Below are 25,999 nucleotides of genomic sequence, written 5' to 3'. Positions count from 1 at the left end.
TTCTTTGTCCACTACCACTTACAGAAGTTGGTCTTCTACATGAAGCTTTCCAAGATGGATTTACCTCTTCCAAAGGATGGCTGGAGTGGGGCTTGGTCTACCGAGTTGTTGACAGAGGTAGTAAGGATGGTGTTTGAAGATTCTGTCACGCCAGATACCATGTTGATGTCATACATGTATCTACGAGGAGACTTGTTAATTCCAGATGAGGTGGATATGGCATAGTATGTGGGGGATGTGGTATTACAGGCTGTTTTGTATGTCAACCATTTGGAGTTGTGCATAGCTGACATGTTCCAGAGTTACTCCTCCAAAGTGGCTAATTGTCATGATAATTCGTGGCATCCCATGATTGATTCTGTGGTCCTGAATCAAAGACAAAACACAGCTCCTATCTCTGCCAAGAGTACTAATCAACTGAGGATGGATCTCTTAGCCTATCTTTCAAAACATAATCCATTTGATGCTACCTTCTTTGATGCCTATCATCGACGATCTCTCTTAGGACCTTCTGTTCCTACCCTCCTTTATTACCAACAAATGTCTCACCGATATGCTATATATCTTTCCCTTTGTCAATCTAATTCCACAACTATTTTACCCCTTCTTTTCCAACCTTCATCTTTCCCTCAAATTTCCATTTTTACATACTGTTCCTTTATTGAGGATAGGGTATTTTCCCCTTCTCCGCCATGTCCTTCTCCATCCATTAATGTACCCTCCACATTTCCTATTTATCAGTTAACACCGTTCCTTAGTGATTCCCTCCAAATTTCTGCCACTCCTTCTTTAACCTTTTCTTCCTTTTATGATTTTTCTTATCCCTCCCTTCATCCACTTTTCCTTATTCCATTACCCTCTCCTAACACTTCTATATCTCAACCACCTCAGTTGGTTAGTGACTGTGACGGGTTTGATAATCAGATTTCCAGAAGACGGGGATGGAGTTCGGATGATTGCCTTACAGGACCTCAGATCAATTGGCCAGTAATTCCAGGAGAATGGACAGCTTCCAGTCAAGCTTATCAGAACTATGTTCATTTTGCTCAGTAGTATTCACAGTCTGCAGATCCCTCAGTGAGATTAACTGCTCACTTTGCTTGGTACCTGGCCTATATGCATAGGCACTCTCATAATGATTCCAAGCATATTCCAAAGTTGTGCATGAATGTCAATGTGAGCATTGATTCCCAACAGCTGGATATTTTGTATTTTCATGCCCTTTGTTTGCCTAGCAGATACTTGGTCCTGTTGGAAAGGATGTGCTGTCTTCAATTTTTCCAAAATCCTCCCAAAAACTTTGTAGATGAATCCTTGTCTATGGATCGTTTCCGACAACATCAATCTTTCAAGAGGGATCATCTTCATTGATACCTTTCCAATGTATGGTGGATGCTTTTTAATGAAAATCTATCTTTTTGGAGGAGTCATTCAAATGGTTGTGTTGTGTATTCGTGTTTGTGTTGTGAGTTCATTTATGTTAAACGAACATGGTGGTTTTCTATTGGATTGGATTTCGTGTGCGAGCTACATTTTGGAGAATTGTGGTGATGGAGTCATGGTTGCAGAGTTGAAGCTGATGCTGATGAAGAAGAAGAAAACTATTATATCCTTTACAAATTTGTTGTGATTTTCTTGTTTGATAAGAGGTGTTAATTTCAAAAGGGTTTTCCTTTCTTTGTATTTTTATATCAGAAACAGGTTATAAGTTGGAGTCGTGGTGGATGGATTCTTTTTGAAGAGATATTGACGATCCAAGTTGCGCTTTTTAATGCACTTGTATTCCCTTTTTCCTGGGTCGCGAGGACGCTTCCTTATTAAGTGTGGGGATATGTTGAGTGTTGAAATGACTTGTTTTTTGGCTGATTTTTGTTGTTTTTGAGAGCTGAATGGTTGATTTTATGAGATGATTGATTGGTTTGGAAGTGGTTTGAGAGTGTTTTGGATGATATTGATTGTGTTTTGGAAGATCATGAGGTTTATTAGTGGTTATGTGAGGTTCTGATTGGTTTTGTATACCTTCTGTTTTGCTCTGTTTTGTTATGATTGTCTTCTGTAAGGAGAGATGGAGTATTGATTGATGAAGATTGAGATCTTGTGAAAGTTTATTGAATGGTTTGTGAGAGTTTGGAATGGTTTGAGAATTAGTTATGTGGTTTTGATGACCTTCTGTAACCTTCTGTAGGTCTTCTGTAGAGCTTCTGTCTCTGTTTTGTTCTGTTCTGTTCTGTATTGTAGCTGTTCTGGTATTGTTCTGTGACTGTTCTGTATGCTTCTGTATGTGTTCTGATGGATGAGAGTGTAGTTTGGGAAAGTTTTCTAGCCTTGGAAAGAGGTGAATACAAGTTCAAAAGAGCTGAAAGAAGTGGAAGAAGTAGTTGCTGAAGACTCAAGTGAAGACTAGAGTGAAGTGATAGTAGTGAGCTATGAAAGGACACTATAGTGGCTCTGGTGACTCTTCATATCAGACATACCTCTTGGGAGGGGTATCCACGACCTAAGAAGGATTATTGAGAGTGATTTTTGAGAGATTGTAGTGAGGATATGATGTATTATTGATGGAGTGAGAGAGAGAGAGTCAGAGATAGCCAATTTTGCTGAAACAGAGTGATTGTATATGAGAGATTGAGAGAGAAGACTATGAAGATATTGAAGATGAATATTATGTGAATGTATTTCCATTTCAAGATGGTGTATTCCTTTGCTTTCTTTGTTCTATTGATGGATTTTATGAAGATATTGAAGAATATGGTTGATTCTATTAAATCCGTGGGAGATCTACATGATGCTGCATGAAGATTTGTTGTGCCTGGTGTTCTTTTCTCCATTGTGATCATATGAAACATAATAAACAAGCTTGTTGATGTTACAAGATAGATTTTCTTGCAAGAGAATTCCCTTTTCCTTGGTGTTCCTCTTGGGGCTCCATTATCAATGCACTAGTAGAAAGAGTGTTGTCATTGACAAACTTGTTATCTTTTAACTATCTATTTAATTGGAGCTAGTACCTATAGGTGTGGGTATAATGTAGTATTACATAGATATACACTAGGTTCAAAACTTGTTATAGGAAATTTTTAATGTAATTCTAATTTTTCTCTAACTTAGAGATATTGCATTTTTCCTGGTTTACACATGTATACTTTTGTCTATTTTAAGTACAAAATTATGTAGCAAATTATGAACTAGAAAATTATATAGAGATTATTTAGTTAATTTCAAATAAGACATAGTATACATCTAATTGATTAATATAAACTCAATAAATGAAGATATCAATACAAAGTGCCAATAAAAGAGATTAAAATAAAAAATTTCTAAAGTAGTAATGAGTTCATAAATGAGGAGCTTAATAACATTATGTTGCAATCTTTACATCATCTAAACTAATCATATTGTTGCTTGTGGCCATTACAATCTTACCATTCTCTAAAAGCCAATGAATAATCTCATCTATCATATTATCACTTGCTCACGTTTTTGTATCCTTATAAAAGATGTGAAAGCTAACATTGTTCTTTTTAAGATTCATATATGTACTTTCCAATGAAAACTACATATCATGAATCGTATGCACACTCAGGTACTTTAAAAGTACGGTCTCCATACTTTCTTTTGCCATATCAACCTACATTAAAAAAATAAATCATAAAATATCTAGCTAATATAATTTATTTTAAAATAATTAAATTATGATATTAAAAAATATATTTATATTATCATAGTTTTAAATAAATACCATATGTAAATTAAAAATAAGTCACTAGAAAGTTATCATTTGAATGTCACTAAGAATATCAATTTCAATGCAAAAAGATCCTTAATTTCCTAATCCAAATAAAATAACCAAATAAGATTATTATTTGAATATAAAAATTTAAAAAATTCATGTATAATACCTTTAATCTCTTTTCTTTGATGTTGTTACCTTCTTTTTGGCTTGTTTATTGCAAATGATTCATTATTTTTCAATTTGATTGAAATAAATATATAGATTATTCAATGTTAAATCATATTTTTACTTTTACTAAATTATATAAATATTATCATCACATAAATATTAATATCCTTTAGTAATAAAACATTTTAGTAATAACAAATATTATCATCAATATCCTTCATTAATAACACATTTTAACAAAGTAAATAATATAATAAAATATTATAAATACAAATATATAATAAAAATGAATTTTAACATAGATATCAAAACTTGCTTTATTGTATAATCTTAAAAATTTTGAAAGCTTTCTTCTCCTTCAACCAACATATTCGTCTAAGGACAAATAAATAAATAACTAAGAGCGAAGAGAGGTGAAGGCAAGAGCACACATACAAACAACAATAGAGACTTGAGAACACATAGAGATAGAGCTAAAATCATCTTCTTATTATTTTTCTTCTTCTACACAAAAGAATCAAGTCTACAATATGATAAAAGACTAATATCAAAGTTCCACATGTATGTACATGTGGTCACTAAGTATGAACTAGCCAAGGAAAAAAGAGGTGGCACAACAAATGTACCATAACCAAGGATAATCTTAACATGCGTATTCTAGTTGTAGAATCTCTAGTGCATCCTCATGTTGCTCACCTAACATGCTAGTGAATAATATCCTGCCACATAACCATGAAGTGTAGTGGAGGCCAACTTATGTAGAGCTCCACATCTCAAGAACTACAACCAATAGACACACTTAAAACTAAGGCAATTGAATCTTATACCACTTTAGGATACATTTTAGCCTCATCTTAGGAGGTTAAGAACTTGTAACTCCTCACAAACTCATATAGTGCTTTTTACAAATTCAAACAATTGATACATCTTAATTGCTCCATCTCACATGATACACCCTAAGGGTCTCTAGATGCATTTGAGAACTATGGTTTCTAGTAAATCCTAAGTCTTAGGTTTGTTGCCCTAGGACTAGGTAGAACTTCAAATTTCGAATTGGAGCATGCAAAACTCTAGTCTAGGCCACAAGACCACCCACACACATTAGCAGGTTAAATAGACATAAGGAATACTAGTACCAAGGATAAGGCATTGTTGGAATAATAAAAATGCATCTTTTTGTGTGCACATGAAGTAGACTCCAACCACATAGAGGGGAGTTTGTTTGCAAAAGAAAAGACATCAAAAGACTCCAATACATTGAGGTTCCCTTTGCTTATGCATGTTGCCTACTAGGGCTATGTAGGCTTTTCTTACACTTCATTACCTAGATGGGTGTCTCTTGCTAGCAAGAAGTACTACCTATGCTTCCAAGTCTATTAGTTATGATTGTTGAAGCACACACATGCACACAAAAAGTGAAGAAAAACAAAGACTGGAAAAATGAAAAGAAAGAAGAACTATACTATACTAGGATTTCAAGATTGCATTGCTCGCAATCTAGTTATTCATCAATATCCTCAAAAACTTATGTTGATGGGACAATAATGCAAACAAGTGGACTCAAGTCTACATGCCCTCCCTTCTATTTTAAAAATAATTTTGATACGATTAATGCTAGGTTGTATTAAATTTGAGAAGTTAGGCATATCATGTAACATAATTGTTGGAGTTAGAGCATTCTTATGATGTCTTGGACATTTAGTGGGTAGACATTAAATCAGTCACCTAGGAGGGAATTTTCAAAAGGAGTATCCCCTCATGTAGCCCTTTGGTAGCATATTATTTTGAGATGGTTATAATAAATTCTAGTACAAGGGAACAAAGCTATAGCAATGCTATCAAAAGGATGTGTGTAGATTGGTATGATGTGAGGTATTTGTTGACAAGTGAGTTAAGAAAGAGGAGAGAGAGAGATAGTTCTGATTGATCAAGATGAACATATTTGAGAATTATGTACAAAAAAAAGGAAAAAACCTGGATTTCAATCCTTGACAATAACTTAAATGCCTAAAGCACAATGTTCTTATGAGAAAATCCTAGATGTTAGCCCTACAGTACATCCAAGCACTTCCATAGCTTAGGAGTGATCAAAACATTGCTTAACTCTCCACTTCATCCAAACATGATATAGCTTACAAGTGGACAAATTTAAGCATCTACAATTAATCCTGAACAAGTCACTTCAAAGCTTTAGACATTGAAACGACATGTCTTCAAACATGAAAAAGAACCTTGTTACCATCATTGCTTTCTTTTCTTCAACCATTGTTTATCTAGGACTAGTTTTTTTGTGAAAGATCAAGGCTTTCAAAGAAAATATGTGCTTTTTATTTGTGTTTTTATTTGTGAAGTGGCTAAAACATGAGGGTATCTCTCTAATTGATAGTGGCATTGCATTACCTATTTTTCACCTCATATGCAAAGAAACCATCATCTCTTCTAAGTTATGGCAAGCACTCTTATCAAGAAGCTTATCTCTTCAAGCATCCCATTAGAGCATCGATACCAACATTACCTTGTATAAGTATTTGATAGCTTACAATCTTCAAGCACAAGTACTAAGTCCTTCTTATTCAGTTTGCAAAGGCACTAAAGAGAATCATGTTATCTACATCATCCTGCTTCCGATTCTAGTCTAATATGACATATGGATAATCGGAATAAGCTTGTATGTTCCTACATCTTCTCAAAGATATCACATCATGAGCTTTTTCTTATTCTTCTTGTTCCTCACAATAATGCAAAGTATGGATACAAAGAAAGTAACAAATTCTACACAATTACATGCAAAAATGTGTGTAAGCTTTTGTGCACTCCACACACCAGGGTTGCTACATGGTCTTTAGAAATTGTCCTTTAGCTCTTCCTCATCGTCAATGATATCATATCTTTATTTTTCAATGTCATCTTCAACATATTCTTGTATGATCAAAGATGCAAAGGTGGTGAACCAACCCTACTATGGGCCTGTGGGTTTTGACTCATTTCTCTATAACACAAGTTAGAAACCTCTCGATTCTTAAATGTGCTATCATCAAAGGCCAACTAAAGTTTTCTAAGCAACCACTTTGTAGAAAAATGTCACATTGGATGGATCTTAATATGTGAATGGTCTTTGAACAGTCATATACTTCACCATTGATGCTAGATGATCACTTCTAGTCCATTATAGATGCAACAAATACTCTTGCCTCTTTGTCAATTATGCTCCCTTAGTTTGTGTGTCAATTTCATACTCTCTTTTCCTTTATGTCGATTCCACCATACTTCATCCTTGTATACTGTCCGATTCTCAAAGATGCTATTCCTCAATTGATGTTGTGAGCAAGCATCATGTGTGTTGTTGCCATCCATACATTGGGATCCATTGGGAAAATCCATAATGGTAGTGAGGAAGGTTGGTGATGATAATCACTTTTGTAGTTTAATTCATTTAGTAGCATTCATGACATCTTCTACATATTACTACTATGATGTTTGCATGTGGCTGTACAATGTTCCTTTGATGCTAATGATGGTATGAAATACTAGATCCCATGTGACGAAACACATAAAAGCAAGTCATCATAGTTGCGCTACATAAATCTTTAGCAAGCATCTGAAGCATGGCCTATGCATGATAGATCCTCTCAATGCCTTCTCCTGCACACCATGTCAGGTCCCTCCTAGACATGCATTTTCCTCCTCCTAGTTTCATACTTGTTGTATCTTCCTCTCCAAACACAACATTCCAAGGCTAATTTTAGCCTTAGATTTAAAAAGCTAGGCTTTTAGGTACTTACTGTACTTATCTCAACACTCAAAATTGTTGTGTCAACAAAATGAATACACAGATAGGTTCCTTAACCTATATTTAGGAACTCATTATAATTGTAGTGACACCAAAGAGGATACATAGATAGGTTCCTTTAGGCTGATCAAACATTGGGTATAGCCATGGTCCCAATGATCTTTAGAATGTCAAAATGTATTTGTTTCAATCAAAACACATGTTCATATCATGCAAGAGTTGCACCTTAAAGTTTTCCCAAAGAGTGAAGAGGAATGTAAATCAGGTTTGGAGAGATCATGAACGGCTGTTAAAGAGCGTCAATAGGCCTCTGATTTCGAAAGATGTATGTCATAAGGTGAAATTTCATGAGTAGGTCCTAGATTTCATTATTTTATGATAAATTTTGGTTGCAAATGGTTGGAAATGATTATATTTGGTTGCCAATGTTCTAATTTATCAGTTATATTGAAGTAATCAAGAAAAATCAGTCATAATAATTTTATGCTAAACATGTAAAACCCATGACTATGCGGTTTAAGAAAAATTATGCATTTTTGGGGTTTCGTCATGCGTATGCTATTCCTATGGAATGAAGTATGATAATAAAATTATTATCAATCAATCTAAACTAGTAAATAAGTAAATATGAGTAATTATCTATAAATAAATATGAGTAATTCAGTCAATGGAGTGGAGCTTGTTTGGAATATGTTTTATGTGTTTAACACAACGCATCTTGGGGCTAATCCCCGAGGTATAGGAGAGTTGTAGTGTAGCCATGGTAATCAGACAAGGGGTGCTCCCTTTGTGTGTGCTTACATAGTGTATAAAGCCAATATGTTTAGGGACTCCCTCTAAGGAGTGTGGAGAAGGATATCCATTGAACTACAAAATCCTACAAATGCAAAAGTTATGTATTCGAGGTTAGGGTATTATATCCCTTAGACACTCCTAACCACAAGGCCGTTAGATGAGTAGTAGAGGCTAGACTAGTGCCATAAAGCCAATAGGGACCAATTTTTGAATCTCCATCAATAGGGACCAGTTAATTAGTTATGCCAAAAGGCAGTGAGATATATTCAAAAGACCATCAAGTCAAGATTTAGAAGCAAGAAAGAGCTAAATAAGCTAGACGAGAGGCCAATATTATTAGAAGATATTCTCCTCAAAGGAGTGTTCTAATATCCCCACAAGGGAGGGATCAGTAATCCTAGCCCAATGCATAGTCCATTAGGAGGAGGAAGTTCTAGAACTTCTCCTCTTCTAGTTAGTCAGGCCACTTCGAGTGGAGTAATAGTTCCCATCATTCAAACTTCTTCAAGAAATCCGGTTGTCACTATGGCACAATCCATCGCTTTCCTAAAAGAAAAATACATGGAAAATATTCCTTAAATCTACCAAAAATTGCATATTCTCAATGGTAGGAAGAAGGGGGTTATTGAGTGTTTAAAGTAAGTTGAACTTTCATGTTTTATGATGCATGGCATGTAGGGTATGTCGTTGTCTAAAATTAAAAGGGTCTAGTAGCACGAGAATGCTCATCATTAGTCCTAAGCAACGCAACAATCACAGATTATTACAAAAATATAAAAAAAGCTATTTTTGCCCTTTTGTGATGCTGATTGTTAATGAATAAACTTGTTTGAGCATGGCAGTCATACACAATTGCATTGCACACACCATATGGTATCATCTTAGATCATACAAACTATTTGTATGAGCGATAACCTATATTAAGAGTGCGAGGTACCCTAAGCTGTAGGGTTAGAGATTCGGTTCCTTTGAGAATATTTGATGAGGTCCATCGATTATCTCCTAGATTGATTTAATCAAAAGAGTGGAGCTTGTTTCGAAATGTGTTTAACACAGCCCATCTTGGGGCCAATCCTCGAGGTATAGGAGAGCTGTTGTGTAGCCACGGTAATCATCCAAGGGGTGCTCCCTTTGTGTGTGCTTACATAGTGTATCTCACATACTTGTAGGGATGGTATCTATCTGATCAATACCTATAGGGATGCCACCACCAAACAACTAAGCAAAACTTGGAGTTATGAGACTAGACGCCCCTATAGATATAGCAAATCCTAGAGGCGATAAGTGTGCACTCGATTGAAAAATGAGAACACTACATTGGTGTCTCTATATCATGCATGCGAGCACTACATTGGTGTCTCTATATCATTCTGAGGTGCTATTTTACGTATTCACGGAAGCACAACATTTTTATCTTCACAAGACCCTTGAGAACCACCCCTAGAACGAGAAGAAGAGGAAGTCTATAGCTCTTTGAGGCATCCATCACAACCACCATCTCCACCACTCAAGTGAGACATCTCTAATCCTTCCTCCACAGCCAACCTACAGTATTGGCTCCACCTATTGGAGATACATGCATCAAAGCATATTAAGGTAGAATACATAGAACACCTAGGCGATGCTTGAGACACCTCTTGTCTACCATATCTTTGAAGTGTGCCATCTGATCTAGAGACATATGCATGAAGATCTCTTGTAACTCCTTACTTGTCATTGTATTAACTTATCTTGCTCTCTAGATTGTCTATAGTGATTGAAAATAATGTTAGCACTATTAGTAAAAGAGTGAAGATGAAGTAGGACAACATATAATTGCAAAAAAGGATGTTAGTTAAAAAACATATAATAAGGTACCAAAATAAGCCAATAGCCAATGAAATTGATAAAAATTGGATACAAATATGACAAGTCCTATGGCTCCATGACAATATATTGGCATAGTTCGGTATGCACTAGAAGGTCTATGCATAGGTTCCCACAGAAAGAGGAGTCTACTTCATTCTCAAAGAATTCTTGTACTCCTATCTCTTCACTTGGATTGCAAGTGCTTGTCTCCTCCACACACTGTAAGCCCTCCTAGTCCTCCACCCTTCGCAATAGTGACTCCTCTACCTACATATTCTATATCTCTACACTAGGGACATTGCTTTTATGGTAAACTTGAGCACTCTCTGAGGTGTTGCAAAACATACCACCGATGAGGTTGTCATGGGTTTGGGTAGAAGACTACTTATTCAATATAAAATGAGAGCCTATCACAAAGAATGAAAAAACACTTGTGACTATTTTCTACTATGAAAGAATTGACAAAAAGGTAATGTATTTGTTCACAGTAACCTAGCAAGGAAATGTGTCATGCAAATCATTTTCTTGGAGTATATATCATTGCAAGAATGAAAAAAAATGATGCATTCTATGAAGAGATTTGATTTTAGTCTTTCTCTCTCCTATTTTCTCTTCCCTCTTGTTGTATGCTTGTTTAGATTAGTGTATGAGAGAAGGGGGCGGGCTGAGATGAAAGATTTTGATCATAGGATGATGCAAGAGTGAAAAGGGATGCAAATAGGGTTTTGAGAGATCATGAGCGGTTGTTAAATGAGTTGCGAATGTTCTAATTTATCAGTCATAATGAAGTAATCAAGAAAAATTAGTCGTAATGATTTTATGCTAAACATGTAAAACCCACGACTATGCGGTTTAAGAAAAATTATGCATTTTTGGGGTTTTGTCATACATATGCTGTTCCTATGGATTGAATATGATAAGAAAATTAATATTAATGAATCTAAACCAGTAAATAAGTAATATAGAGTAATTATCTATTAATAAATAGTAAAAAAATAGGTTTTTCGCATTCGAAAAATAAGAAAAAATAAGACTTATATTTGTGAATGTATGGTAGAACTAAAGCATGAGGTTTAGCCTAAGTTAAGTCCTATCTTATGCTAAAGTGGATTTTTATTACTTTCCTAAAAGAAAAATACATGGAAAATATGCCTTAAACCTACCAACAAATGCATAACTTTCAATGGTAGGAAGAAGGGGGTTATTGAGTGTTTAAAATCAGTTAAACTTTGATGTTTTATGATGCATGTCATGTAGGGTATGTTTTTCTCTAAAATTAAGAGGATCTAGTAGCACAAGAATGCTCTGTACTAGTCCTAAGCAACACAACAATCATGGATTATAAGGAAAGCTTTAAAAAAACTATTTTAACACTTTCATCATGCTGATTGTTAATAAATAAACTTGTTTGAGCACGAGATTTGGTTTCTTCGAGAATATTTTATAAGGTTTATAGATTATCTCCTAGATTGATTCAATCAAAAGAGTGGAGCTTTTTAGCAACCATGGTAATCAGTCAAGGGGTGCTCCCTTTGTGTGTGCTTACGTAGTGTATAAAACCAATATGTTTAGGGACTCCATCTAAGGAGTGTGGAGAAGGATATCCATTGAACTAAAAAATCCTACAAATGCAAAAGTTATGTATTCAAGGTTAGGGTACTATATCCCTTAGACACTCCCTGCCGCAAGGTCGTTAGATGAGTAGTAGAGGCTAGACTAGTGCCATAAAGCCAATGTGGAGCCCGTTTTAGGTCCCAATAGGTGGTACATTTACCAGGAGTCACTAATAACTAAATCTCCATCAATAGGGACCAATTTATTAGTTATGCCAAAAGGCAGTGAGATAGATTTAAAAGACCATCAAGTGAAGCTTTAGAAGCAAGAAAGAGCTAAATAAGCTAGAGGAGAGGCCGAGATTATTAGAAGCCTACAAGGGAGGGGTCAATAATCCTATCCTTACGAATAGTCCATTAGGAGAAGGAAGTTCTAGTACTTCTCTTCTTCCAGTTAGTCAGGCCACTTCGAGTGGAGTAATAGTTCCCATCGTTCAAACTTCTTTAGAAAATCCAGTTGTCACTATGGCACAACCCATTGCAATCCTCGGAGGAATGCTAGACTTGCCAGCCGCCTTAGGATTTTCTCTACTCATCTTTAATGGATTAGTAGAGGAAGATGCAAAACTTCATGTCAATGAATTCCAAAAGTTAATGTTTAACTATTGAATTCAAGATGAAGGATACTTGATGATGTTCTTTAGTATGACTTTGAAAGGATGAGCTTCAGTATGCCATCATAGCCTAGAGGCTAGAACCATAACTTCGATTGACTTATTCTTTGTGGTATTTTGAAGAGAGTTTCCCCTTGAAAGGGAAGGTCATTAGGTATTGCCTACGTGTTCCCAATGTAACACATCAAGAACATCATGAGAATATTCATGGGTATGCCAAGAAACTGAAGGAAGTATTCCGTAAGTTACAAACCCACATTTCTATTCTAGTTGTTTGCTGCTGCTCAGTTTCAATACTTTTTGAATAGGATTGACTTTAACATTCAAGTGTAGCTGAGTAGTATTGCTCTTGATGATATTGATACAGTTATTACAAGATTAGAGGAGGTAGAATCATGATTACAAGCGGCTTATACCTCTAGGGCAAACTAGAATCCGAGTCTAGGTGTTGGAAATACTTTGGTACTGACAAATGGTGGTCAAGTGATACCCATGAGTACTCCTAATGGGAGACAAAGCATGTTTCAAAATGTGCCCATGTTGTTTCCTCCTCCCAGTGTGACCATGCATATGGCTAGTCACTTGACTCTACCAAATGTTGAAAGCCAAACCTTAACTCCTACCATTATTCCATGAAATAGGTATTGATGTCAATTTCCTTAAGAAGTTGCAGCATTCGATAGGGAGTCAATGCCTTGAAGAGGGTATCCCCTCAAGATTTAGCTGTAAGTGGTGTGGCAGCCAGCATTTCCCTAGGAATTGTCCAAACATTAAATGTGACATATGCGAGAAGTCCGGCCACTTAGCTAGCACCTATTGGTACATGATTAGCTCTCTCTAGCACAAGTAAACACCTAGGTCATGTTAACCATCGAGCACAATATAATAAATCTCTAGCAAGATGAGTGATAGAAATAAATACTCCAAAGAGGGAAAGCTATGGTAGAGTAGTTGCCTGTGGCAATGGAGTCCCAAGCAAGATAATAAGGAAAATCCCAAGCAAGATGATAAGGGAATGCAAGTCCTTTATCCCGATATGGAAGGCAGACCTCTAGAAGTTGTTGATGGTACAGTCAACCCCAATAAGGATAAAGAATTACCCAAAAAAGAAGGTGAAAGACAAGAAAGAGGCACCAAAGGCTATTCAAAGTCCAACAAAGAGAATGTTTTGTTGGCGAGAAAAGCAAGCTCTTGCAGGCTATCATAAATTTGATTTAGCAAGTTTTCTTTGCAAAGTTAAGCCAAATGTTAACCTCTTGTAGTTAATTAAGTTGTCTCCAAGAGTGCATAAAGAGTTTAAGAAGATTCTATGCACTCGGTATATCGTTGAGCCCTTGGGGGGGAATAGCACAAGTAGGAAATGATTGACTCGATAATGTTGAAAAGCATTGTCCAAGGGTAGTAGCATACGTTGATGGAATAATAGTGGATCATGCCATTGTAGATACAGGATCATTCGTCAACATTATGAGTTCCGAATTGATGGAGAGGCTAGGGTTAGAAATAAAAAAATATGCCTCCATGGTTCTCCAAATGACTGATGAGAGTTTAAGACAACCTGAAGGTTGCATTACTAAAGCCCATGCAACTATCACTAATGTGGAATGCATTTCAGACTTTAGAGTCATTAGCTTTGTAGGACAACCTAGTTATCAAGTAGTATTGGGTAGGACATGGATCTTACAAGTAGACTGTCAGGTCGATATACCCACTGATGGGTTGATCTTTGGCAGAGGTGTTAGTCATGAAGTAGTAGATGCCTATCTTAAATCTCCTCAAAGTGAGAGAGTTCCTTTATCGTCGTCACTGTTAGATACATTAGATGCTCCATTTGCTAATGAGTTGTCATCAAGTGATGAATCCAATGAGGGGTCCATTACGGAGGATATCTGTCAAGTAACCTTGAATGAGCCAATAGAGGCTCAAGAGAGGATAAGAGACATGGACGTAATTGAGCTAGACCTTGGTATGATAAATGATGCATAGCCAATTAAATTAGGGCCAATGCTCACTTTGGAAGAAAGAAAGGACTATGTGTTCTTGATTCAGGAATTTCGCGACATCTTTGCTTGGAGTTATAATGAGCTAAGAGGCATTCCTTCTAGCGTTGCTATTCATACCACATTCCCTTAAAGGAAGGTAGATGCTTGTGCGACAAAAAGTAAGGTGTATGCCTTTCGAAATAAGGGATGGGCTATTCGAAGAATTGACAAAACAACAAAAAGCTAGCATGATATTTCCAGCACAACACACAGATTGGTGTTCACCAATTGTTACGAGAAGAAGAACAACAATCAAATTCAGCTTGAGTAGATTTCAGAGAGCTTAATAAGTAAATAGTTAAGGATAACTATTTGTTGCAATTCATTGATCAGATTTTAGATCAATTAGTGAGTAGAGAAATTTATTCGTTTGAGGATTGCTTTGTTGGATACAACCAAATGGCTATTGTAGAGGAAGATAAGCTAAAAACGACATGTATCACTATCTTCGATAACTTTGCATATCATGCGATGGCCTTTGGATTATGCAATGCACTAGGTTCTTGGCAACAAAAAATAGCTGATAAGACTTTGGGTGACATTTTTCGAGAGGAGTTAAAAGTCTTTATCAATTATATAAGAGGAGCCACCACAATGAAAAGAAATTTTCTTATTCTAAGGAAATGTTTTCAGCATGATAGACAGTTTTGCATTGCTCTCTTTATCCTAGAAAATGTGTCTTTGGGATGCCCTATGGGTTGTTACTGGGCCATGTTGTTAGTTCGGTTGATATTGCGACCGCAACCCTGCAAATAAAAACCTTATAGTTGCTATGATCCCGCCACGGACTCCAAAAGAGATACATAGCTTTCTATCTCGATGGGATATTATTGGAGATTTATCAATGCACTGGTAGAAAGAGTGTTGCCATTGACGAACTTGTTATCTTTTAAATTTCTATTTAATTGGAGCTAGTATTTATAGGTGTCAGCATAATGTAGTATTACATAGATATACACTAGGTTCAAAACTTATTATAGGAAAATTTTAATGTAATTTTAATTGTTCTCTAACTTAGAGATATTGCATTTTTCCTAGTTTACACATGTCTACTTTTGTCTATTTTAAGTAGAAAATTATACAGCAAATTATCAACTAGAAAATTATATAGAGATTATTTAGTTAATTTTAAATAAGACATAGTACACATCTAGTTGATTAATATAAACTTAATAAATGAAGAAATCAATACAAAGTGCAAATAAAAGAGACAAAAATAAAAATTTTCTAAAGTAGTAATGAGTTCATAAATAAGGAGTATATAATAACATTATTCTGCAACCTTTATATCATCTAAACTAATCATATTGTTGATTGTGGCTATTACAATCTTACCATTCTCTAAAAGCCAATGAACAATCTCATGTATCATATCATCACTTGCTCACTTTTTTGTATCATTATAAAAGATGTGAAAGCTAACATCGGTCTTTTTAAGATTCATATATGTACTTTCCAATGAAAACTACATATCATGAATCCTATGCACATTGAGATACTTTAAAAGTATCATCTCCATAAGTTCTTTTGCCATATCAACCTACATTGCAGCATAAAAAAGAATTTTAATAAATGTACCATCATAAGATTATTGAGTCATATTCAAGTGAATGCCATATAATAGGTATGATTTTTTTCTTTTATTAATTATCATTATTTTTTAAATTATATGCTATTGCTTTTATGTGGATGCACACAACCACCAATCTTTCCATTCTGGATCCTCTTCTCTCACCTTCCAAATATTTTCTTGCAAGTGAACCTTAGTCAATCATCCCACTTTAACTTGCTTCATTTCATAATTAACTAACCTTATGATGGCATATTTTAAGTCATTTGACCCACACAATACTGATAAATCACCCTTCATATAAATTATTTCATTCTCCTATGGCCAAGGAGAAATGCAATCAATGCAACCTATCTTTATTAAGTGTGACCTTAGTCTTAGATCCTTTGTCTCATATTGAGAGTGGAGTTTTGAGCTCAAGATGTGCCTAAAATTCGCCAAAAAATCCAGAATTTAGGGGAAAAATATTCAACACCGAAGGTGACGGCTCTAGCTAGGACGATTTTAAGCACCAAGTGAAATACGACTTTTAAAAGGCGCCCGAGCGACACTTGTTGATTTTTAATAATTTTTCAGATTGTTGTGTGGGTTGTCAGGAGTTGTCAATCAATGTGGGATATAAAGCCGGACGCGTAGAAATTTACAGCACTCAAATCGGAGCCAGGACGGGAAATTGGCCACAAAATGGTCAAGATATGAAAAGGTGGATACTTGGGAGGCCAAAATTGGGCATGCCTTTTGAGTTTGGAACCCCCCCTTCAAAATTTTAAGCATATAAGATGAAAAAACGTGGAGAGAGAAGGTGAAGGAGGAAGAAGGCGCCATCATCTTCACGCCAAATTTTGCGCCCTCTCTCCTCTCTCTCATGATTGGGGGGTTGCATACAACCCATGGAACAGATCTTGGGCCTTGATTCCCCCCTGTGGGCCAAGCATATCGCCGTCCTTCACTTGTCCAATGGTGGCCTGAATGAAGAATTCTGATTTTAGTCTTTCTCTCTCCTCCCTCTCTCTCCCTTAAGGGGCTGTTCTTGTGTGGAAGAAGACAATGAAGAATGGTGAAGGAAAGCTTGTCCGGATGAGACTGGATTGCTTCCGGATGGATGAAGACATGAAGAGTGCTGTTCTTGAAGATGCTGAGCATTAAATGCATGCTGGAAATCAGTCCTGTAACCAAGACCAAGAAATCGAGACCTGAAAATAAGCGGTAATGCCATTTTTACAAAGAAAAATGATTTTTTAATGCTATTTGCTTCATGAAACCTTGTTCATATGGGATGAAAGTTCATTATGATATTGTTTGCCATGAGTTTCAACTGTTTGCAACCTGAAAATCAGAAAATATAAGGCTACATGGCTGGAATTAGTGTCAAAATACATGAAAAACACTCGTTTTAAGGGTAAAATTGGGATTTTTGCTATATAAATGAGAAATATGATATGTCACACCAACTGAATTTGAGTTTTTGCTGTTAATGAACCTAAGAGGCACATCCCACAATCAGCTCTCATTTTCAGTCATTATTTATTAAAGAAAAATATAAAAATATATTTAAAAAAATGAGAAAAATGGGTTTAAAATTAGGAAAAAATGAAAAATGGGCTGAGGAAAATTATGGGAAATTATATATATGTTTGTGCAATGTATAACGATGGCAAAGCATGAGGTTGGCCTTGGTTTGTCCCCGTTTCTATGTTTTGTGCGTATTTATCGTTCTTTTAAAAGGGAAAAATGCATAGAAACCCTATCTAACCGATCAATGATGCAAAATGTTAAGAGTTGGATGAAGAGGGGCTGAAACACTGAAAGATAAAGAAAATATTTGATTTATGCATTGCACTTGGCATATAGGAAACTGTTTAAATAAAGAGGATGGTAGCATGAGCATATGGCTCGGTGCCTCCTTTCAACGCAGCACGCGTTAGTGAAATTCATGGAAAGAATGCTTTATGCACTATGCACGATGCTGATTTTTCTTTTGTCTGAGCACATAGTCATACACGATTTGCATTAAGTATAATAATTAAAAAGGTATCAGAAAAACCTCCTGGATGCACGGCACCTGTTTTCCTTAGGTTGTGACCAACGTTGAGCGTAAGAGGATGTCCTAAGCTATAGGTTAGTCATTGGGTCCTCAGGGGCAGTGTAGTGAGGAATGCTACATCCTGGAACGTAAAATATTGGTACCTTGAGAGGAGTATGTGTGGAAATGTTCTATATGTCTAGCAGCGCATCAAAGGGCCAATCCCTGTGATGTAGGAGAGCTGCAGTGGGGCTCCGACTATTAGTCGGTGGAGTGCCTCCTATGTATGTGTGACGAGGCGTTATGCCTATGTACTTTGGGTTCTCCCCCTGAGGAGTTTAAGGGAAACGTTGGACTATAGACTAAACGCATGGATTAGGCTTTAGGGCAGTTTGTCCTTTAGTAGTAGATAGATGCTCCTGGTCCACGAGGCCGTGAGGGTGTGTTTGTCTGTTATGAGCATGAGGTCCGGCTAGTGCCATAGCCAGTGCCGGCCCATTTTAGGTCCCATCACATATGCAATAATAGAAAATTTTGTGTTGAAGTGGGATAAATTTATGTTATAATGATTGTATTGGTCTAATAGAGTCCCATGAAAATGGCACAAAACTATTTTGCAAGAGAGTCATGTCTATAAGTAGTGGTATCTACAACCAAACTTTCATGGTCCCTTTCAATCATTATACATTGCCTATAGTAATGTACAGAAAAAAAAAGTCTCACTTCACGATGACATTTAAATGAGAGAAGTGAATGCATGCTTTCCAATGGCTAACATTCATATCAATAGTGGTATCTTTGTCATATCTTATAACTACTATATCTCCTGCTTTATAAGTTTCTCCCTTAAGAAATATTTTTAAATGTTTTATTACTTGTTCAACCCCTATGCTGAAAGTCTGATGAACATATCTCCTTTTATCACTCGTTGCATTATTGTATCTCAACTTATTTCCTCCTATAACTATTCCCTTTGTTAATGTTGCTATGTTGCATGTGTAATCATTAGCATTCTTAGAAAACATCCATAACACTTTTTATCTATCAACACATTAGCTTGGATGAAGGGGAAGATGCCTTTCCCCACCTTCTACCCATTGAGCTAATGAATGATGCCTTTCCCCACCTTCTACCGATGAAGTAGAAGCACCAGCCAAATTATTATCAGACGAGGAGACTGTGTTTCGTCCTAGCCCGTCGACATTCAAGCTCACACTCAAGTGGAAGCTAGGATTTTCCAAGATATTACACTTTCAGAATGTAAGCAGCTACACAAAAATTCAAGAAGCTATACAAAAATTCAATAATGGTATGTATGTCGATCTATTAGCTACATATGAATAAAAATTATTCCAAGTTTAAGATCTACATCAATAAAAGTAATTTCAATAGAGACAATAATCGAAACCCAAAAAGAAAGCTTGTGTCCCTAGATTTGAATAGTCCATCACAATAGTTATCCCTTCGAAATGTGACTTAACATCTCTTTGTATGATGATCGATTAATATTTCTTCCACGATTGAAGTGTATCAATACAAAGCCATGTCAACATCATATTGGAGAATTTGGGAATCTCCCAAGTCCCACTTACAAATAATGGGTAAAACTTTGGCCATTTGGCTAAATAAAAACCCATGCTTCAAAGAAAGTGGACTTGGAAAGACAACCTATATAGTAACTAGTGTAGACTCCACTTTCAAGTAAGGGGACAAGATTTGATCATGTGGCCAAATATTAACTATATTGGGAATTCCCAAACTATATGAGAATTCCCAAATTCTCTAAAATATTGTTTGTCTCGTTTAAAAAAGGGAAACTAAATACTATGTTTCTTGTACCATTGTGACTTTAACTACCAAGCAATATGTATTTCTTTTGAATGAGCTCAATGACTTTAGCTTTGTGACTTTTGTTACTTCTCATGATAACTATAGTGTACCTATAACTAAATACTATGTTTCTGGGTATATAAAGAGGGAGAGAGAGAGAGAGAGAGAGAATATGTTTGTATGCATGAAAGTAATTTAAATGCTAAAAATAGTTATTTATTATTTGCATCAAGATTTTTTAAAAAAAACTTATAGATACTAATCGAAACACAAAAAGGAAGATCATGTCCCTAGGACTTAATAGCCCATTGCAATAGTTATCCCTTCTCTGTGGCTTAACATACCTTTGTATGATGATCGATTTACGTCTTTTGTACAATTGAAGCTTATCAAAATAAAGGTCTTACTTAAAAATGGGCAACGTAAACAAGATATGTTGCACAATCAAATAAACAAAATTTGAACCTCCAAATGATCAACAAATCTCTTGAACAAGTATGAACTTCCAATACAACCATAAATACACACATTATTAACCAATGAGTCAAAATGAAAGGGGATTATAAATATGTGTTGATATTGCAACTATTTTTAAAGTTTTGCAAATCCCATTGCACACATTTGAAGTATCTTCAATATTGTATATTTGGCTAGCGTCACTACTAGGTTTGAGCCAATGAGAAGAAGGACTATTACATCCTAGTTCTTGAACATGTAAGTATAGCATATTGGTATTCACATATCTTTTATGCAAGTATCCAGATAGTATCAAACTACATAATCATTTATTATCGTCACAGCTTGGAATGCCACAACTTTTTCTGGTTTACTATATTTATTTGGTGGTTAGTTATATTGAAGTTTCCCATAGTGGTACACATAGTATGTTGATGCTTATTTTAGGGCATTACTACTACTTTATGAAATTTCATGCACTCTCTCTCCCTCTCTCTTAATGTGTGTGTATGTGAACTCTCAAGGCATGTTGTTGGACCCAAGCATTACATTGAAGTGCTATCCTTATATTCCTTTGTATTTCTTGGAAGTATTGATTACAACTTCAATACTAGGTATGGTGCAATCTTGGATTAAACTAGAGGGGAAATTATAGCTAGTATTGATTGCTTTCAATACTAGGCATTTCTTAGAAGTATTGAATGTAGAGAAAGGGAGGGACTATAATGCAATAGAAGGGAAATTACAGGGTATTCCTTGAGGAAAAATCAATGTTAGATTAGGATTAAATAGGATTAGCATGACCCTTACAACATTAGCAAAATATTCCATATATCATGAAAAAAACTAACCTTAGTTTGAGCATGCAATTTGCACAACAAGTTTGTATTGTAAATATTGGCATGGGCTACAAAAAACTAGTTGAGTTGACATATTTAAGACCAAGTATTATCTCAATCTTTTACAATTTACAATGTTGCATGGCTCAAAGAGAGAGCCTAGTGTATGGGGTTCTGTGAAGCCCATATGGTGCAAGTGGGAGTGTGGATTCTACTACTAAACAAAGGGTATATTAGTAATTTTTTGACAATACTATATTGGCTTTATGCTTATTTGAATTATAAATCCTTGTAATAACATATTATGAAATGTCCATTTACATACACTATAGTAAGGTTTAAACTTACAAAAGTTTTCCAAACACATCATATCTCTCTCTCTCTTGTGCTTTACTTACATGTCTCTCTCGAAAGAAGATAGAATCATGAATCTTTGACTAAGACAACTTGTTGTAGGTCCAACAACTAATTGCAAGGTAGCACACATAAGTCTGCAAATCTGCATGAACCTTCCAAGCTCTCGTGATATGAAAACACTATGTTAGAGAATTTGGAAATCTCCCAAGTTTCACTCTAAATTTGGAAATAAATATTTGACCATATGGCTAAATCTTAATCCCTTTTTTGAAGATGGAACTTGGTACTATCATCTACATAATATTTAGAAAAAGTTTCACCTTCAAGGAAGGGGGTAAGAATTTGACCATGTGACCAAATATTCCTAAAGTATTTGAAAATTTCTAAACTCCCTAATATAGTGTTTGACTCAAAATGATGAAATATATAGGCCATCAACTATGTAGATGAACCAGACCATGAGATACAAAATAATAAAATAATAATAATAATCAAGTAGTAATATGGATGTATTAAATATATCAACTTCTAATGTATTGGCAATCGATGCTTTGAGTAATAAAATCAGCCTACAATTTTAGTGCCAAGAAATGATGTAATTAATGAAGATGATGAAGCAGTATACATCATGCATAACTAACCTCCAAAGCAGTGTCATACTGGGTCGAGCAACTTGAGAGGTAGCACCGCTTGTCACTTTGGAGATCTCCATCGATTATCTTCTAGGCTATCATGATACAAATTCGAATGATGAAACATACAAGCCATTAACTATATAGATGAACATCATGCAAGATACAATGAAGTAATAAAATAGCAGTAATAATTAAGTAGTTATATAGGAGTATGAAACATATCAACCTCTAATGTACTACTGATGCAAAATATTGACTAGTCGAATAATATAATAAACATATAATACAAGTAGGCAATGATGTAATGAAGCACAATGTGCATAACTCGCCTCTAGATTTAAGCACACTAATGCACAAAACAAGATGTTACATGTTTTGATAGGACTAATGTGAAAAACATGTCCATATTGCAGGTCTTGATCATCAAGCTAGACCATATGCTCAACCCCTCTCTCTCTCTCTCTCTCTCAGTATAAACACATGGCACAATAGACTACACATTCTCCTCGTCCTCCTCCTCTTCCTCTTCTTTCTACTCTGGAGGCTCTCTTTCTCTCTCCCATTACCTCATATCTCTATTTTGGTGCCAACATCCCAAGAGGAACATTGCCAAACCTAACCTTCCACAATATCTATCTTCAAATGGTATGCCACCTCTAAGAATTAAAATCCTTATGTAGCTCAATATTTCCCTTGATTATTGGTAGTTTTATTCTAGCACATGAATATTGGACTTGATACCTTTTTGTAGCATGAGCTCCAAATCCCCATTTATGCATGCCTTTCTTTCTTAAAATTTCAAGTGCATAATGAGTGCAATTGGTAAATGTTACTTTTGCATCTTTCAAAAAAATCTATGTTTGTGTGTATGTGTGCCTCGTATGTAGGCATGCACCCCTAAGTAGCAGAAAGTATGCCACATGTATGGATGTAGCTCTTATTGGCTAGACTATCGTTTCTTGATAGGAATGTGTATGATCCTCTGACTAACAAAGATGAGATCTTGGATCATGATGGTGATTCAATATATAGTTAGAACCTCTAACTAAGGAGTTAACCTCATCTCATGGAATTTTAAAGGCCTATGTTTAGAAAGCTAGGAGAAGGTTGCTAGGGGCTAGGAAACCTAATGCATTGCCCATGCTAGGGCTAATGCTCACCAATGAATAAATCCAACTAGTAGACCTTCCTAGCTATGTGTGTTTTTACTCTTCTTGAAGTAGAGGAAAGGGAGGAGTGATTAGGTATTTATGAATGTATAGTCCTCTTGCGTCCATGAATAGATTAGAGCTATAGGAAGCTTTGAAAGGTCAAATTTCACAAGAGTGTACCATCTTGGCAGGGGATTCAAATAGGATGCCAATAGAGGCTAATGTGTTGTATGTGAATTGTACCATGATTACATGTGAGAAGGAAAAATCAAATCACTTGACAAGGATGTATGATTTGTTGGATGCTTCCCACATGATTGTGGATGGCTTTTGCTTTTCATAAAGACTGGTCTTAACAACCTGCAAGATTAGACAAGACATAAACCAATCAAGGAGGGTGGTAGGTTGTACCATAACTATGGATCAAAATCTTTGCAAAGTACCTAGACCACCAATCCAATAGAGATGGCCAGTCACCTATTGATGAGCCTAAATATTAAATTCTAGTTTATCCATTCTGGAAACTAGTGCAATCTACTTTCTTCATTGAGCTTTCCTTACTAGTAGCCAAAGCGATTTCAAAGGAGAAACTCCACTATGTGTTGAGAAAACTAAAAATAGGAAAATGTTCAGATTTGAACTGGTATCTCTCACTTGAGGTATATGAGACCATATAGGATATCAATTGGGAGAAACTTATGAGCCTTTGCCAATGCTTATGTAGGAAGAGGTGAGATCCCTAGCTTTTCTAAAATAAAAGAAAAATTAAGCTACTCCCAAGTCTTGGTTTCAAGATAAACCAAACACATATATGCCCCTCGCATTTTAAATGTGATTGATGAAATCATTGCAAAGGTGATAACATGAAGAGTGAAGTTCATACTACCAAAGATTCTATATAAGTCTCAAGATGGATTCCTCTATGGAAGGAAAATACATAATAGAATCCTCAATTGAATGGCTAACATTGAATAGCAATAGAAAGTGAGGGAAACTTGGTGATCATTAATCTAGATTTAGACAAGGTTTACAATAGGGTTTGGAGGGATTTTTTCATTACAGTCATGGCTAGACTAGGAATGGGGAGATGACTTTTCTACATCCTGAATATACTCTTCAACAATGTAGCGACTAAAGTGAGGTTCAATGTATACATATCCCACCCTTTTTAGTTTAAGGAGATTAGCCAAACAAGGATTTTTTCTCGCACCTATTCTCTTTACCATAGTTGGTGATCCACTAAATATGATGCACGTCAAAGTGATAACCAGGAAATATGTGCAAATAAAGGCACAAAAGTGTGCTCAACATGGGAACATCTTTTGTAAAAGTGGCACTTTGCTTTTGTACTTCTTGTCAAAAAAATCATTTATGAACCAATGAAAAAGTGTGGGTCCAAAAGATCACAATTTAGAGTGTTAAAGGAAAAGGAAAGGTCAAACACCTTTGCTCCATTCTCAAAATGAAGAATCTTATATACCTTAGCCAATGTATGCAACTTGATTTTATAATTCAAGAAAGGAAAATGAGGTGGTTGAAGCCGTGGGATTTGAGGAGGTGGGAGGTTGAGGTGGTTGCATCTCTCTCTTCCTTTATATTCTCACCTTACTGTTTATTTCCCTCTCTCCTCATTTGGCATAGGTCTTATTTCTCATTCTTGTTTCTTTCTCTCTTGCGTTCCTTTGCAAGATCTCATGGAGAGTAAGGAAGTGGAAGAGAGTGAGGATGGAAGCATTTATCAATCTCTTGTGTGCCATTTTTCTTGTGTGTTCTTAGGCATGGATTCTTGGTAAGAAGGAGAATTTTCTTGCACGTTTTTGTAGCCAGCAAGCTATTTGCAGCCTCTTTTGTGGTTCTGGATGTGCCATGGGGAAAGAGGTGGCTATGAAGCTTGCAAGAGATTGATTTCTAGCTACATTTTGGCTATGGAATGCTATTTTCATTGGCTGCAATTTGAGAAAATAGAAAGGGGTGAAGAAAACTGTTTGTGTTGTTAATGGAGAATGAAGGAGATGAAGTCGGTGAGGCTATTAAAAAGCTTCATGTTGCTAGCCGCCATATGAGTCGATAATTCTATGCCCCTCTCTCTCATCTGTAGTTCCTCTTTATCTCAAAGCATGCTACCATTTTGAAGCTATCCTTTGTCTCTTCTAAAATAATCCATGATCACAGATTGTACCCTTATAATGGATTGAATTAATACAAATGGGATTACATCTCCTCTGCTCTCCATAAGGAGTCACTTTTGGTTCCTTTGGGTTGGCCATGCTGTTGTGGTGCAGTCACGTTGCTTCCTCTCCTCCATAGCCAAAAGCTCTGTCTCTTAGCTTTGTCTGCAAGATTTGAGAAACTTTGACACATGCAAAAGCCCTATTGACCTACTGTCAAGCAACAGATTAATCTGAGTACGAGGTGAGAAGATTTCTTGGCGCATGTGTATTCTATCTTATATGGATACCACATTTTGCTCATGTCGCCAAAAATCTTTATCAATTATTAAGAAAGGCCAAATATTCTCTTGGGGGGAAGAGCAGT

Source organism: Lygodium microphyllum, chromosome 13, assembly GCF_053477565.2.
Source record: "Lygodium microphyllum isolate KBCC chromosome 13, Lygodium_microphyllum_v1.1.10, whole genome shotgun sequence".
Lineage (NCBI taxonomy): Eukaryota > Viridiplantae > Streptophyta > Polypodiopsida > Schizaeales > Lygodiaceae > Lygodium > Lygodium microphyllum.
This window is presented reverse-complemented; position numbering follows the sequence as displayed.